General features: G+C 34.1%; 1 protein-coding gene across 2 annotated transcripts in view; it reads right to left on the minus strand.

The window, feature by feature from the left end:
• LOC149935472 (uncharacterized) overlaps positions 1-15,153 on the minus strand; it is a 28,135-nt gene extending 12,982 nt beyond the window's left edge. The window contains exon 1 of one of the 2 annotated variants that reach the window (XM_090181293.1): positions 15,135-15,153. The gene's annotated coding sequence lies outside the window, so the exon portion shown is untranslated. Of the gene's footprint in view, positions 1-1,074; positions 1,183-15,134 lie in introns of those variants that run through there. The other variant, XM_090181288.1, reaches the window with a different exon arrangement.
• Between the last annotated feature and the right edge of the window lie 1,839 nt (positions 15,154-16,992).

The following is a 16,992-nucleotide window of genomic DNA, read 5'->3' on the forward strand; positions in this document are numbered from 1 at the left end:
GCGACACGTTTTCAAAATGTTTCTTTTAAATTTGATAACTCGACCCCAATTATTCGTATTTGACGATTTAAAAATAACTACGTTTTATCAAGATGACCTTTTTTTTCGTTGTATATTTTTAACGTATTTTATACTTGGAAACTAGAGGTTAAACGCTATGTTAAAATCACACCCTCGCTAAAATTCCAAGGTGGCGGTAGTTTTCCTTAAATAAGCCCAACTGTTTGATTAAACTTTCAGAGTAAAAAGGGGGAAGTAGAAACTTGAAAGGGCGTTTTTCTTCTGGCGATGATGTGGGATATCACCAACAATTTATCACTTTCCCGAAAACCTTAAAATATTTTAAGAAGGTGCCTTTTTTCACTAAAACCACCGAAATTGTTTGACCCACTAAAGAACTAACGATTTGTCCATGCAGATAATATCGTATTATGATCATGTTTTTTTTTATTAAGTCTTGTTAAGGACGAAATTTACAGAAACACCTCACGTATTTTTAGAACGATACAGAATTAGCCTGACGACGACGCTGGTGTTTGGCGTCGAAACGGCAGTAGCTGTTTTTTGATAAAACATTTTAAATTGTACAACAGTGGTTTTTTCTTATTTTTAAATTTCTTCGATACAGAAGTAAGAATTAATTAATCTTTAAATCAAGCTTTTCATTTAATTTAGTGTTCTCGTGGGCGTAGAAATACCACTGAAAGTCTTCAAAATAATTATGGGTGGAAAAAATAGAATGGGATTCAACGGATTCATTATTTCAGCGCTGTTGCTAATATCTCACTGAATGTAAAAGGAGCGAAATTCCGCCCATTTCGTGTTGAGTTGGCAATTAAAATGATTAAACGCAATTTAATTTGAACGTTAAAGTCGTAGATTAATTAATCGTAACTCGATTCACAAAAAATCGCCTAATTGCAATAATCTATATCTTAGAAGAATTAAAAATTGCATTTAAATCCCGCAAGAATTCAATTTAATTAGGAATTTCCATCACATCACAGTCAGAAAAGAAATACCACGAAAAAAAGGAGAGGCCCAGAAGAATAAAAAAGGCATTAAAATAGTTACCTTGGCAACAGAATGTCGGGGCGCCTCTACTGGGAGAGCGAAGAACTAAAATGCGGGTCTCCTTTTGGCTGAGGAGAGGAGAGAAATGCCCCTGGACGTGGCGAAGACGACAGACAGAATGAACGCCAAAAACTCAATCGAGCTCGAAATTATGTGCCAAGCGGAAAAAAACTGAAAATTTTCACAGAAAAAAATCTAAATAATCTTGTACAACAGGGTTAGAAATAGGGGGAAATATTCCAGAATAAGGTGGCGAGTAAGGACGGGGGGAAAGCAACTTCCACCAAGCTATAGTTTAGCGAATAAACCACCCCCAAAAGAGGTCTTGTGGTAGCGAAATTTGGGTCAAACCCTAGTAACTATCGCCTTTTTGCCAAAGTTGCTTGCGAACTTAACTCGCCGAATAGCTGAGCGATTGGCGTGGAAGACCAGCGTGAAATATAATACGAGATGGGTGGGAAGCCATATTCAAGGGGTGATCTCTCGAATGAGAGTGAAACGAGAGGGAAGCTAACTTTAAGCGCCCACAATCGAGCCTGTTCTAAATGATGTCACTAGATCGCTATTTCCTTACTAACGCACGTTTATCTAAATTTTCTAGTTGACGTCATTAAATATAACGTTTGTCTAGTAGAAACTTCGCGTGTTTGCTCTAAGAAATCCGCCTATACTGAAGCGTAAGTTTTAGGAAATATTAATAATAGTCGAGTCAAGTTAGGCGGAGACCTAACCAAATATGGGTCATCATTAACTATCAAATATAAGTAGTTTTCCCACATTTTGGTCAGATAAATATTTAACCTTGGAGAAAGTTAGTTTCACCTGCTTCTCGCGTGCACCTGCTTAATATCGACAAATACTTTATTCACGAAATGTTCGATTGTTTATTAAACGTAAAAAGGTATTTAATAAAGGGTTACCGTCTTATTTGGAGAACTACAACGAGTTTCAAACTCCGGTTTCTTAATTTTATTTCCGTAAATTCCGTTATACAAAGGAACACTTTTCTCGAAGTTCAACTACGAACCAACACAATGGTTTTTAAGAAAATTAAACAAAATATTCATGGCCAGCTAGATCAAAATATATTCCTTTTAGTATCGCTTTAAATACCCGAATAATAGAATTTTGTTAATTAAAGTTTAAACTGTCCTTTATACGTTTGAAAATGTGAAATAACTGAACCATTTGACCTTTGGCACGCCTTTCTCGCCATCTTGAATTAATCACTAAAAAGACGGTAGACTCCTGGATGGTGTTTTGCTTTTAATTTACCCTTTATACAACGTAGACTGCCGGTGAGGGGAGTGGGTTGGTCTGAAAACCCGTACACGCGACGTTGGAAAAGATAAACCACATTCTTTCGGGATTTTTCCGAGGCAAAATAATAAAATTCTTAAGCCCGGACTAGGGCCCCCGAGGCGGACGAGGTCCAATAGGTACAGGCTATAGCCCTGTACAGGGTGCTAAGCTACACCGTTGATCATTCATCTCTATCCCCATTGCGTTTTTAAATTACCGGAATACAAAATTCGTTAACTCATAAGGCTCGAAAGGAAATTCATAATATTATCAGTGCCGAAATTTTAAGAATTATCATATTAGGAAATTCATAATATTATCAAGCTCAAAAATTTTAAGAAATATCGGATTAGGAAATTCATAAAATTATCAGGATCGTTTTTTTTATTATCAGACCCGAAAATTAAAAACAATATCAGACTAGGAAATTCATAATATTATCAGATTTGGAAATCCATAATATTATCAGATTAGGAAATTCATAATATTATCAGATTAGGAAATTAATAATATTATCATATTAGGAAATTCAAAATATTATCAGATTAGGAAATTCATAATATTATCAGATTGGGAAATTCATAATATTATCACAATAGGAAATTCATAATATTATCATATTAGGGAATTCATAATATTATCAGATTAGGAAATTCATAATATTATCATATTAAGAAATTCATAATATTATCAGATTAGGAAATTCATAATATTATCAGATTAGGAAATTCATAATATTATCAGATAAGGAAATTCATAATATTATCAGATTAGGAAAATCATATCATTATCAGAATCCAAAACTTCTATAAATTAAAATTTTTTTTAATAAAATATCAGTTCCGAAACTAATCGGATTCCAAAATAAGACAAACTACAAAATGCAGAAGATTATAAGAATTAAAAATTCGCTAAATTATCAGGCTGGAAAAAGTCTTTCTTTTCATAACGACCGGATACATAAGCAGCTTAACGTTTGTCTTATTCGATTCCTGACAAACTACCCGATACTTACAAGGAGACATCCCGAAGTGTAACCCACCGATTTTGTTCAAACTTGGTGGATTGGTAGACCTTCATGTATCATGAAAAACCCTAAAGATAATTTATTCAATGGGCAACCGTTTTGCCATGGCAACGAAAAATGTTTTTTACAACACAAAATATAAAATTTTCCCATTGAAAATAACATGGGATTTTGACCTCAAATTGATCAAAAGTTGATCAATTTGATATTTTTTTTTGTCAATTATTATCAATTTTTTCAATTTTTTTCATTTTTGAAATTTTGAATCGGTCAGAATCCCATTTTATTTTCAATGGGAAAATTTTATATTTTGTATTGTCAAAAACATTTTTCGTTGCCATGGCAAAACGGTTGCCCATTGAATAAATTCCCTTTAGGATTTTTCATGATACATGAAGGTCTACCAATCCCCCAAGTTTGAACCAAATCGGTGGGTTACACTTCGGGATGTCTCCTTGTTTGTACACGATGGATTTACGTAAAAGTATAGGGTATGATCCGAGGGGCCACGAATCACCCTGTACGGGGTAGTAAATGAAAGTGAGACGGTGACGTTCCATTATGATATATTTTTATCAGTCTATAAAAAAAACTATTATCATCTACTCGTTGAGTAAACCTTGAAATAGAGTGTTAGAAACTTTACTAAAACTCTGTCAAACGGTGTTTCTATCCTCAAATAATATCTAAAACAAAAATGATGATGTTTTTCCCGAAAACTAACGACTACTAATATCTCTGGTATAACTCCTTACCGAGATTTATCAGAGTAAAATTTTTAATTTCTTTACAGCGCACTCTGTTACATACATAACCTTGAACATTTAAAATTTTTATTCGTTCAACGAAAAATGTGGCCATTACCATTTTTCCCATCAGGCGTGATGCGTTTTGTCATAAGTGTATAATATTGTTGCATAAGTGTATAATATTGTTGCATAAGTGTATAATATTGTTGCATAAGCGTATAATATTGTTGCATAAGTCTATAATATTGTTGCATAAGTGTATAATATTGTTGCATAAGTGTATAATATTGTTGCATAAGCGTATAATATTGTTGCATAAGCGTATAATATTGTTGCATAAGCGTATAATATTGTTGCATAAGTGTATAATATTGTTGCATAAGTGTATAATATTGTTGCATAAGTGTATAATATTGTTGCATAAGCGTATAATATTGATGCATAAGTGTATAATATTGTTGCATAAGTGTATAATATTGTTGCATAAGTGTATAATATTGTTGCATAAGTGTATAATATTGTTGTATAAGTGTATAATATTGTTGCATAAGTGTATAATATTGTTGCATAAGTTTATAATATTATGGCATAAGTGTGACACTTCCTATTCTTCACATGCAAAAGTTTTACTGAGAGCTATTCACAAGACAGCTGCTTAACTGGCTTCGTTGCCGTTTTGCGTCCGCTTCCTAACGCGTCACACCTAGCCTTTGACAGCGCCTCGCTAGGGTGAGATTTTCCTCTTGTAATGACGTCACTCCGTTACTAGCTCTCAGTAAAATATTCCCCGAAGTGACAAACTTATGGAACAATATTATAGACTTATGATATTACTAATAAATTTTGAGATACGCGCTTTGAAAATAGCCCCTGAACGCGGCCACTTATAAACTTATGGTTTTATGATTTATCGTTCGCTAAAACAAGCTACGAGTATAAGTCAGAAATTAAAGAGGTTAAGCAGAGTACTCTAGAAGTTCGAACCACAACGTCGGGAGTCACGTGAACATTTTAACAACGTTTACTTTTGACGTTTGTACTTCGGAATCGAATACTTAACAACTTCAAGACGACGCCATATTCCCGTTGGGCTTACGTGACACGTCGTAATATATTTATAGTGTTCAAATAAAATTACTTATAATTATAATGGAGACAGAATTATGATAATATATTATTTATGTAGCCGCGTACTTGTTAAAAAGCGTAAATACTTGTTTGAATTGAAATACGCCTAGGCCTTGTACAATTAACACAAATTTGGAGAAATAAATAGGAGTATACAAGGAGAGAAATTCGCGGTACACCCGAACACACGAAGAAACAAATAATTTTACTTAGACAACACTCATACCCATAGAAAACACCTGTTTTAATATTGTTCAAACGACGTTTTGAATTCTTCGTGTAACCTGGGTTGGCGAAAGGTGTCCATATTTTTAAAATTCGATTGCAAACGTACTTGATCGCGTTCACCATGGAACTGAAAGCGCGCTTCACCGATATTATAGGATGTTCCTCCTCAAACTTCGAGGTACTCCCGACGTTGTTAAAACTTTGCTTAACCTCACTAATGGCCTAGCTAGGGCAAATGGCACGCAAGTGGTACGCTTCCAGAGTCCATTTTCAACTGAAATGATGGCTATCTTCAGTTTGAGAAGAAGAAAAAACTACATTTTCCAAAACTTCGCCGATAAAAATAAAAGTGAAAAAAAATGAGCGGTACAATAGCCGGCGAAGGGAGAATACGGGAGCATCCTTGTCTTCATCTTCACGAACCGGAGAAACCCACGAGGGGGAGTGCAACGGGGGGAGGGAATGCCTAGTTCGATTTTTTACACTTTCTCGACCTCCCCCAAACAGAGCGAGATTTTTAAAATTCATCTTCATAAAAGGAGAAAGAAAAGTTAATGGCAAATCGTGCGCAAATTTTATTCGCTTCGGGAATGGACGCCTCATTCCATACACCGACCCCTACCCAAAGATTAGATATTATACATCTATATGTATTACATATGCTGATATATAATATAATATAATATAATATATTACTGAACAAATATATAATATAGTATAATATAATATATTACTGTACAAATATATAATATAATATAATATATAATAAAGTATATAAACATACAAATATATAATATAATAAAATATATTATATTAACATACAAATATAATATAATATATTAACGTACAAATATAATATATTAACGTACAAATTTATATATTAAAGTACAAATATATGATATATTAACGTACAAATATATAATATATTATCGTACAAATATATAATATATTAACGTACAAATATATAATATATTATCGTACAAATATATAATATATTATCGTACAAATATATAATATATTAACGTACAAATATATAATATATTAACGTACAAATATATAATATATTAACGTACAAATATATAATATATTAACGTACAAATTTATATATTAAAGTACAAATATATGATATATTAACGTACAAATATATAATATATTATCGTACAAATATATAATATATTAACGTACAAATATATAATATATTATCGTACAAATATATAATATATTAACGTACAAATATATAATATATTAACGTACAAATATATATATTAACCTACAAATATATATTAACGTACACATATATATTTACGTACAAATATATATATTAACGTACAAATATATATTAACGACCAAATATATATTAACGTACAAATCAAATATATATATATATATTAACGTACAAATATATATATATTAACGTACAAATATATATATATTAACGTACAAATATATATTAACGTACAAATATATATTAACGTACAAATATATATTAACGTACAAATATATATTAATGTAAAAATAAATATATTAACGTACAAATATATATTAACGTAAAAATAAATATATTAACGTACAAATATATATATTAACGTACAATTATATATATTAACGTACAATTATATATATAATAACATAACATATAATATACCATATAAAATAACATAACAAAACAATATATAACATAACATGTAATATAACAAAAACTACTAAAGGAGGAAATTTTAAATTTTTTATGGTTAAGTAAATACACCGGGGGACATTGATTGGGGAAATTTCTTCGTTTTCTGAAAATATTTTCACACTTTTAGAATTATTTTTTCACCACTCGGTACTATATCAATTTTGTCAATTGAGAATTTGTAGAGCATCATCTGAAACCTACGAATACCTTTACTTCGATGGAAAAAGACTTATTTTTCACTGAGAAACGTGACAAGTTGGGCAAGCCAAAATAAACATGTTTGATCCGGGAAAGAGATAGCAAAGATATGCACCCATTCACGTATCATGGGAATCGACGGAAACCTCCAATTAAAGGGGAACGGCCAAGCTTTTCCAAATATGGCCTTATTTCCGTATCAAAAGATTAACAAGACGTTCAATATACTAACACGTACCTTTTTTTGTCTTGAAAAAATAGCTTTTGGCCCAAAAAGTTGAAACGAAAAATAACGCCAGGTGTTTGGGTTTGAATTTTCGCCGCCATCTTAGGGGCTGCCGCCAGCGCTCCTAACCCCGTATGAGCGATTTGCGAACTATCCTAACTTTTAAAATCGCGCAATTTAGGCTTAAGTCTCTTATAACTGGAACGCGCCGCGCGTGCAAAACATTTTTCGCGTCTTCAGCAGTGCGCGCTTTTACGTTGTTTTTCTGTCTCACCGACATCTCATCAGGTGTCGCGACGGACGGGCGCTTTTCGATTTCCCGAAATTTCTTTATTTTATTAAAAATTAACCACTCAATATTTTCTGATGCGGTTTTCGCCATAAATTTTAGTTTTTAATGGGCTATAGGGCTATCTAACTGGTTTAAGCTTGACCGTTCGCCTTTAAGGAATAACTGTACTAGTTTTAATAAAATGTAAATGCCACACACGCCGAATGGTTTGCACGTTCAAATAAAAGTATTCGAGTTTTATTAAATACAATAATTTATTTCAAAACACGCTAAATAATTGTTAACAAAGTGGGTTCAATTATACCCCCATCGGTTGCAACACCTCTTGACAAGCAATTTCAAGCGTAGACCCTTTCAGATCGGGAGACCTGGTAGGCCAAAGAACTGAACCATTTCTTCCGATCCATCAGTCACCTCTCTGTGATAATATGTTGGGGCGCCATCTGGCTGAAACCAAATTTGGCGTCTTTCAGCCAAAGGAAGGTCGCCGATTGCACCTGCAAGCTCATTCTGTAAAGAAACGCAAATAGTTCTGGTCGTTGACCTTTTGAGGCAAGAACACTGGACCAATCAAACGATTTCCTAAAAGTCCAACCCAAACCTTGAAGCGCTGGAACCAGGGTGGTTTGATTCAAATAAAGTTGATTTAAATCAAATGATTTTTTTTAAATCGTTGATTTAAATCAGTTCCTATAAAAGGTGGTGTAAAAGGAATTAAATTTCCAAAAATGTTAGATTTACAATTGAATTAATATATTTTAGACAAATTTCGTCATTATATTAGACTAATTACCTCCCACAATGATATTAGACTCTTCCCCCACGGTCCAAGAATTGTGTTAATTAAATATTACTGTAAATCCTCTAATACTTAAGTTCCTAAATTTTAAATTATCACTACTGCTTTTCTTATGGTACCCGAGACCCGACTATCAGATTGAAAATGTGATATTTCATATACAGTAATAAGTGAATACTGTGATAAAATATACTTATTTCTTTGAATATTTTTTAAATGATAAAACTGTCTACTATTGATACAAAAATAATAAGATCAATAAGCTCATATATTGCTTTTGAAAAGAGACAAAAAAAAAATTAAAATAAAAAAAATCGATTAAAATAAAAGAAACCCGATTTTAATAAAAAAAAATCGATTCTTTTGATTTTTAAAAAAAATAAAAAAATCAACAACCCTGGCTGGAACTGAACTTGTGGATGATGTTCAAATACCCAGTGAGGGTTTTCATCCTGCCATAGGTGATTATTTTGATGATTTAAAAGTCCGTCTCTAGAAAAAGAACATTCGTTGATGTAGAGAACATGCGTGTAAATTGGGTATCGTCGTTCACCGCATGGAGCAGCCAGTTGCAGAAGTCGTCACGTATTTGAAAATCCCCTTCAATCAGTCCTTGGTGAAGTCTAGCTCTGCGTGAATGGTACCTATATTTGCGTAAAATTTTCCAAACACGTTTTTTACTGCAAATCAAATTCGCACTCGTGGTCGCGCAACTTCTTCGAGAGTATGCGGCAAAATATGCGAGAACAGTGTTCTCAAAGTTAAAATTTGGCTGACCCAATCCACGAAACCCAGGGTCCCAGGGTTCTACATTTCCATCGAACCAAAGGTATTCGTAGGTTTCAGATGATGCTCTACAAATTTTCAATTGACAAAATTGATCTAGCACTTACAAGGAGACGACCCGAGGTGATAATCCCCGATTTTGTTCAAACTCGGGTATAGTTTAGTGTACCTTTAAAAACCTGCAAGGGAAGAGTTGCGACGGGCTTTCGTTTTGCCATGGCAACCGAAAACGTTTTTGACAACATGATTTGGAATTATTTCCATTGAAAATAACATGGGAATCTGAAGGATTTTAAGGGTCCCCCAATTGCATTTAAACTTGATTAAATTAAATTTTTAAAATCAATTTAATTTTTTTTTAACGTTTTTGAAATCCCTTAAAATCCGTCAGATTCCCATGTTATTTTCAATGGAAAAAACCCAAATCACGTTGTCAAAAACGTTTTCGGTTGCCATGGCAAAACGAAAGCCCGTCGCAACTTTTCACTTGCAGGTTTTTTAAGGTACATGGAGGTGTAAACTATACCCGAATTTGAACAAAATCGGTGATTATCACCTCGGGTCGTCTCCTGGTTAGTGGGGGGAAAACATGTCTAAAAGTGTGAAGATATCTTCAGAAAACGATGAATTTTCCCCAATCAATGTCGACCGGTGTACTTAACCATAAAAATTTCAAATTTCTACCTTAAGTAGTTTTCGTAAAAATCACTTGTCCGAAACACCATGTATACTATCATACAAATATAATAATAATACGTATAAAAATAAACAAATTTATAGTTTTTATCCTCAAGTGACTGAGCGGATGTTATGGTGTACCACTAAAATTAAAATTTTCATCAAAAAAGGTTGGTTTGTGACACGTTGTAGCAAATAAGGTTGACTAAACAACCCAATGGTCCAAGACTATCCTATAATCCTCGTAGAAAGAAAAAAATACTACACAAAACCGGATACTTTTATACGGATTTAAATTGCCCTAATTTAATGAAAATAGCGGATTAAATAAATACTTCAAATTACAGAATTAATTGACAAAAACGATCGAGCAAAGGATGCAAAACGATATCCAATAGTTAACTTTCTCTTAGGCTTTGGGCAACAATATATAAAAAAGAAGCATTTTAAAAGTATAAATTCCCCTTGAACTCTTTTCTTTTTTTTACTGGCCAAGTGTGGACGTTTTCGGGAGGTTTGACCAAGAAAATCGCCGTAGCGTAGCCTTTACGAGTGTAAGCCAAGGCCTATCGGATTTTCCTTTATTTTTATTTGACACGTTACCTTTTATATTTTTTCCGCAGTTTTGAGGCTTTAAACCACAGCGCGTAGTATCTTTAAAATGTATTTCGCGGCGAAAAGTCCTATCAATATTTTCTATTTTCGTTTCGCCACTGAAGAACTAAAACTGTAATAATGCTGAAAAGGAAATATTTTTTTTTCGAAGTATCGCTTTTTCTTGGGGACGACAGAAAGAAGAAACTGGACACAAATAAAGATAGACGAACAGTCGGAAAACCGCTCATGACGACTATAGTGGAGCTATAGTCGACGTGAAAATTCTGTAGTAACAGGAAATACTTGTATCTTTGGTATTTATAATATATATTTAGAAAAGTACATCTTGAGCTACAGACCACCTACCCCAAGAAGGACTTGTATCAACCTCGAAAAAAGATGTCTCTAAAGTGACGCGGCTTTTTTTTACAGCAAAGTGAAAAAAGCGTTAATTTTTTTTATTTAACGAAATAAAAAGGTCGTGCTCTTTTCTGTACCTTTAAAACGGCCTCTACTCGCCGTGAGATGGCGCGCTTCGAAAAAAGCCGCATCACATAAAGAAAATTAAATTACTACCAGCGATACATGTCCCTCTTGGGGTAGGTGGTCTATGCTTTAACATACTATATAGTAGTATCGCTCTGTAGTTTAGGGATATGGCCGCCATTTTGAGGGCAATTTCTTATCTATAGGAAAAAGCATTAGTGACGTCGATTTACGTCACGCCGATATTACAATATAATAAAAATTGGGTCGCTGATCATCGTCTTTCAACAATAATTCTTTATTTATAAAATTCCGAAGCTTAGAGATAAGAATTTAGTTTGTTTATAAGAAGTGCACAAGGCAGAAGTAATTACGTCATAGTACAAACGAAAGGTTGACTCCACTTACGAATGCAACCAAGAACATATTTGGGTTACTGGAAAAGTATGAGTCTACCCTTCCAGACGAGGGGCTAACCACCTCCTAAAATTCTGTACACAGATTACAGGCAAGCTAAATGTGTATTCAATTACTTAATCACTTTAATACGGTCAACGTTACAGGCTTGTACACCGATAACGCTTCAAGACCAAATAAACATTTCCTTTAATCTTTCGAGAGTTCAATCTAACTCCTAATTTAGGGCCTACAACTTTAATTAAAAGTTGAAAGTTTTAATTTATCATAAATAACAAAATAGAGACTTGGCACTCCGCCATTGTGGTCATATTTTTCTCCCCCACCATAAAAACTATTGAAAAACAAACTGTGACGTAGCACTGCCAAGCCCCTAGAGTTGATATGGATGATAAAATACGCGAAAAAGTAGATTAGTCCATAATTGAAAGGGATAATGTAGCTAAATTCTAAACAAATTTGAAGAAATTAAAAAACTTACTAATAACTCGTACCAATAGGTCTTCGAGCAAACAAAAAACGCGAAACTCGGATCAAATAGATCTTCGAGTAATAAACTAAATTAATAATAAATAAAATAGCCAGAAATTCCAACGGTAGACCGGTTTCGTTCTATTTGGAACTCATCAGTACCGTGCGGAAAATCTGGCTGGCGACTGTCAAATCTAAAAGATAAACTAAGCCGAAACATTAAAAATTTCAAAACGCGTTGCATATAGCAACGGAAAGCCTATAGTTGATAAACCTACAATGAATATTCCAAGAAAGGTTTGTAACAAGTCGGCGACAGATGGCAGGCCTAGGAAGTCTTTGCGGTGGTCAACTCGTACGTTCTTGATGCCCTAAGTAGGTTCTCGATGCAACCTGTACTGGAATTCCAATAGGGAGTCGGCGGCAACCAGTTTTTAAAATTACGCGGGAATTAAACGAGATGGAAAAACTGCGACAACATTTAATAGTTTTTTGAAAACGTACGCTCTTTAAATAATCATTTTTAGATGTTTACCAGCGCGATGTTATTCAAATATATACTCCTACCCTAAGAATAATTCCTAAAAATCCGTATAAACTCGAGAGTAGGGGTTAGCAAACAGGTGCTAGACCGTCTCCGAAATAATAATAACCAAAACCGGATAGTTGGCGGCGGACGGAGAGAGAGAGAGAGAGAGAGAGAGAGAGAGAGAGAGAGAGAGAGAGAGAGAGAGAGAGAGAGAGTATGTAGCAGTATCAGAAGTAACATTATACGCGTAAGTATGATACTAGCGTCGATCGTTCAGTAACGAAGCGAATATTAAGAATAGCATAAGTTTATAATACACTAGCTCCCTATAAGTTAGAAACCGCCATAGATCTAACGTTAACAGCGATTTTATCCCATAAAAAATCAGAATCGGTATAAGCTTCGTGCGTAGTTTAAACTGAATTTTAAATCTAATATGTGAAAGCTGTCTGTTCATTAAAAATTATCTCGATATAAGTTAAAGAACATTCATATTCAAACGTCGTCCGCTATTTCTTCAAACACATTTAGTTGACAGGTATTAAAGTAGATGGCGCTATATTTTCTAAAGCTCAAAGCCTATACGTGACTCCCAGCGGCAATTTTTGCCCTATCTTTTTAGCTTCTTCAACTTCCATCAGTACACCAATCCCCGCTACTTGTTATTCTGTCCCCCCCCCCTCGGTAGCGGAAACGGCTATCTCCATGGCTACGTAGAGCGGAACTAGACCTAACGACGCTTGTTTGAAATTTTACACGGCTGGTGAAATCCTTGATTTGGGGGAAATTTAAACGAAACAACTAATGTGTCAACATTTTGAAAGAATATTTTATTCATTTCAATATGAACAGGTATGGTCGTAAAATATTCGTAGTTTAAAGCTTATCTCTTCGCGACAAATCGCTTCGATCCCGTAGTTGAAACGAAACCGGATTTTGATTTTTGGCCATCAGATGGCGACTTCGACGTCTTGGCATAAATCGCAGTTAAAGCCCAGCCTATGTACGATTCTAACTTACAGGGAGCTAGTATATTATAAACTTATGATAATAGTCAATTTTATGTGGCCATTCAGTGATTAATAATAATTTTGCATTATTTTTACTTTCAAAAGACTTTCAATTTTCACTAAGCCTTAGTTAGTCCTTTAAAAAAGCAGACGACGGTAACTTTTCGTTTGTCGTTTAATTTACATTTCCAAGGATTAGTAACGACTCGCGAAAGATTGTCAGTCCTTAACCAGGTGACGATTTACGTGGTCATTGACGAAACAGGCTATCATTAATAAAACATTGTGGAAAGAATGTCATACTTACGACTATTACGTTACTGATGACAGCAACAATTTCGAAATAGAAAATCGTGTTGGAATCGTGATTAGGTGAATAAAAAGAGCCACGGAAAATAAATTAACCTAGCCTTGATGGCCAGCCCAGATATATCTGGGTAAAAAATAAATTAAGCCACACGATGAAAAATCATTGAGTACTTCGTAGAGCGGAAAATTTGAGAAAATATATCTCCGTAAATCAATCCACGTCTTATTGCCCACTATTCAGACTATATAAATTATTCACCTTACTACCTCATGGACGGTTTTACGCTCTGACTCTATACCGCCAGACGTCATTGATTTGGACCTTGCCTTTGGCGAAACATTTTTTTAGTCGATAACCTAGCTAGGCCAGACAGAATTGCCAGTGACAGTACAGTTATAAAATTACTCATTTAATATTAACGCTATTGTCAATACTGACTAACTTCTACCATAAGTAACATAATAAAAAAGTAGGACACTTCCTACTCGTAGCTCGCACGTGGGTGTGGTCTATTTTCGTTGCCATGGTAACGAGTTTTGGTTGGCCATGATATTAGAACGCCTATTGTGGTCACGTGATTATTTTCTCGCAGTTAATTTGTTAAAAAAAATGTATTATGTATTTTTAATAAATCTTTCAAAAATTTGACTGATTTTAAAATTCCCTTACTTTTTTGGACCATTTTCAAATTCCTGTACTTTTCCCTGACCTTTTGGAAACCTTTTCAAATTCCCTGACTTTTCGGAAACATTTTCAAATTCCCTGACTTTTCGGAAACATTTTCAAATTCCCTGACTTTTTGGAAACATTTTCAAATTCCCTGACTTTTTGGAAACATTTTCAAATTCCCTGACTTTCCAGGTCGTGTACGAACCCTGTATTATATTTTATTTTAGGCATATGTAGACACTAGGGGGCTCTGTGTTCAAAACTAAATCTAGAAAGTCAGTTCGGTAATAATTTATTTCTAATTGACATACTTATTGTTATTATGTATTTATGTTACTTATGCTTCTACTTATAGGAGAAGATTAGTCGAAACGTGCTATAAAAGGCAGTATGAGGGTAAAGTCCGCTCCTTTTAAAATACGCCTTCGTATCGAAGTGAAATCCAACTATAACATTTTCCACAAACGGATCAATACTTACCCGATAGTTTCTACTGGTATACGTAACGTATTTCTATAAATTCGAAGTCACTATCAGCTAACTGTCTCTAAAAACGAAATGGATACAACGCTAGACGCCGGGTCATCGATTGGTCTGACTCGTAAACAAAAAAATAATAACAGCTGCAAATCCCATTTTCAAAGAAGGGCCGAATTTTCTAAGACGTTATATTGTATAATAGGAAAGTAGGACGTCTTTTCGTAGAACCATTTGTGAGATAGGTCGAATAAAAAACGCTTTAAAAGTGTCATAAGATGGCAGACAGAAAAAAAAACAATACTACATTTATAGATTGAAAGGCGGTTTGAGAATTATATAAACATTGGCGAACGTCGAATGTAAACAAACACGTCATTAAAATAAAAATAAAGGATTAGCGTCAAAAATCGACGCGTAATAATTAATTACATTAATAGGGCGAAAACGTCGCGATGGTGACCGTAGACGCAAAACAATTGCATTAGGCCTAACGGGGATTTTTTGCGTCCACGTTCACCGTCATAGCAACAATCTTAGTGAAAACTAGTGTTGTAAGTCGGAAAATTTTCCTCGGAAAATTACCGAGGCCTTTTTTCCGGAAAATTTTCCGTATTTTTCCGAAAAATATTAAAAACGTTTTCATTCCATGATTTGTCTAATATATTGTTTGCAAATTAAAATAAAGCGGCATTTTCACCTCATGTTTTCTAAACTAAAAGTAAAACTAAACCTATAGACTAGTTTAAACTGGTTGAAATGTAACACTATTAATGTTTTGTAGTATGTTTACTGATATTAGTCATTTTAAATCGATAAAAAGTTTAAAACATTAAAAACCCTTGAAAAGTAATTTATGTTTAAATTTTTTATTTTTCCGATTTGCGGAAAATTTCCCGGAAAATTACCGAGGCCTTTTTTCCGGAAAATTTTCCGTATTTTTCCGAAAAATATTAAAAACGTTTTCATTCCATGATTTGTCTAATATATTGTTTGCAAATTTAAATAAAGCGGCATTTTCACCTCATGTTTTCTAATCTAAAAGTAAAACTAAACCTAAAGACTAGTTTAAACTGGTTGAAATGTAACACTATTAATGGTTTGTAGTATTTTTACTGATATTAGTCATTTTAAATCGATTAAAAGTTTAAAACATTAAAAACCCTTGAAAAGTAATTTATGTTTATTTTTTTTATTTTTCTGATTTGCGGAAAATTTTCCGCAATTCGGAAAATTTTCCGGAAATTTTTCCGCATTTTATTTTTCCGGAAAATTAACAACCCTAGTGAAAACTAGCCCTAAGTCACCTAAAGGTGGCAGCCCTTAATGACTTTTAGGGATGGAATGGGTGATAATACCTTTTATCCGGGATTCATTAAGCCCCCCCGACCCCTTCTGATCCGGTATAAAATGTAAATTAACCTGGCTTGGATATAATTTAGTCATCAGAAGAGGCATCTAGGTCGATGGTGGAGCGTTACATCAGACTCTTTTTATTGGCGGATAAAACGAAATGATACGGGGCTTATGACGGGTAATAGGGAGTGGGTGGAAGCCCAGGCTACGAATGATGATATTGGCGCCATGCCGCGTCGGTTAAGCGCGTCTAACGAAGCTGATTAAAAGGAGGCAGCAGGTGCGCCAGAAATACCCAGTTTATTAGCGGGGCTACACTTTCCACTCTCTATGGCTAAACGAGACGCGATTACGGAAGTTTTTGATATTTTCCCGGGTGGAATTTATTTAGCGCCCCTACTGCCATCTAACGGCGAAGATTGGAAGCTCCGTTAATTTACGCCTCGCTGTTTTAAAATCAAATTAACGGGATGGAATATGAATTTTAACGCGGTTTGAAATCTAA

This window comes from Leiobunum rupestre, chromosome 7, assembly GCF_980474605.1.
Source record: "Leiobunum rupestre chromosome 7, qqLeiRupe1.1.hap1, whole genome shotgun sequence".
Taxonomy (NCBI): domain Eukaryota; kingdom Metazoa; phylum Arthropoda; class Arachnida; order Opiliones; family Sclerosomatidae; genus Leiobunum; species Leiobunum rupestre.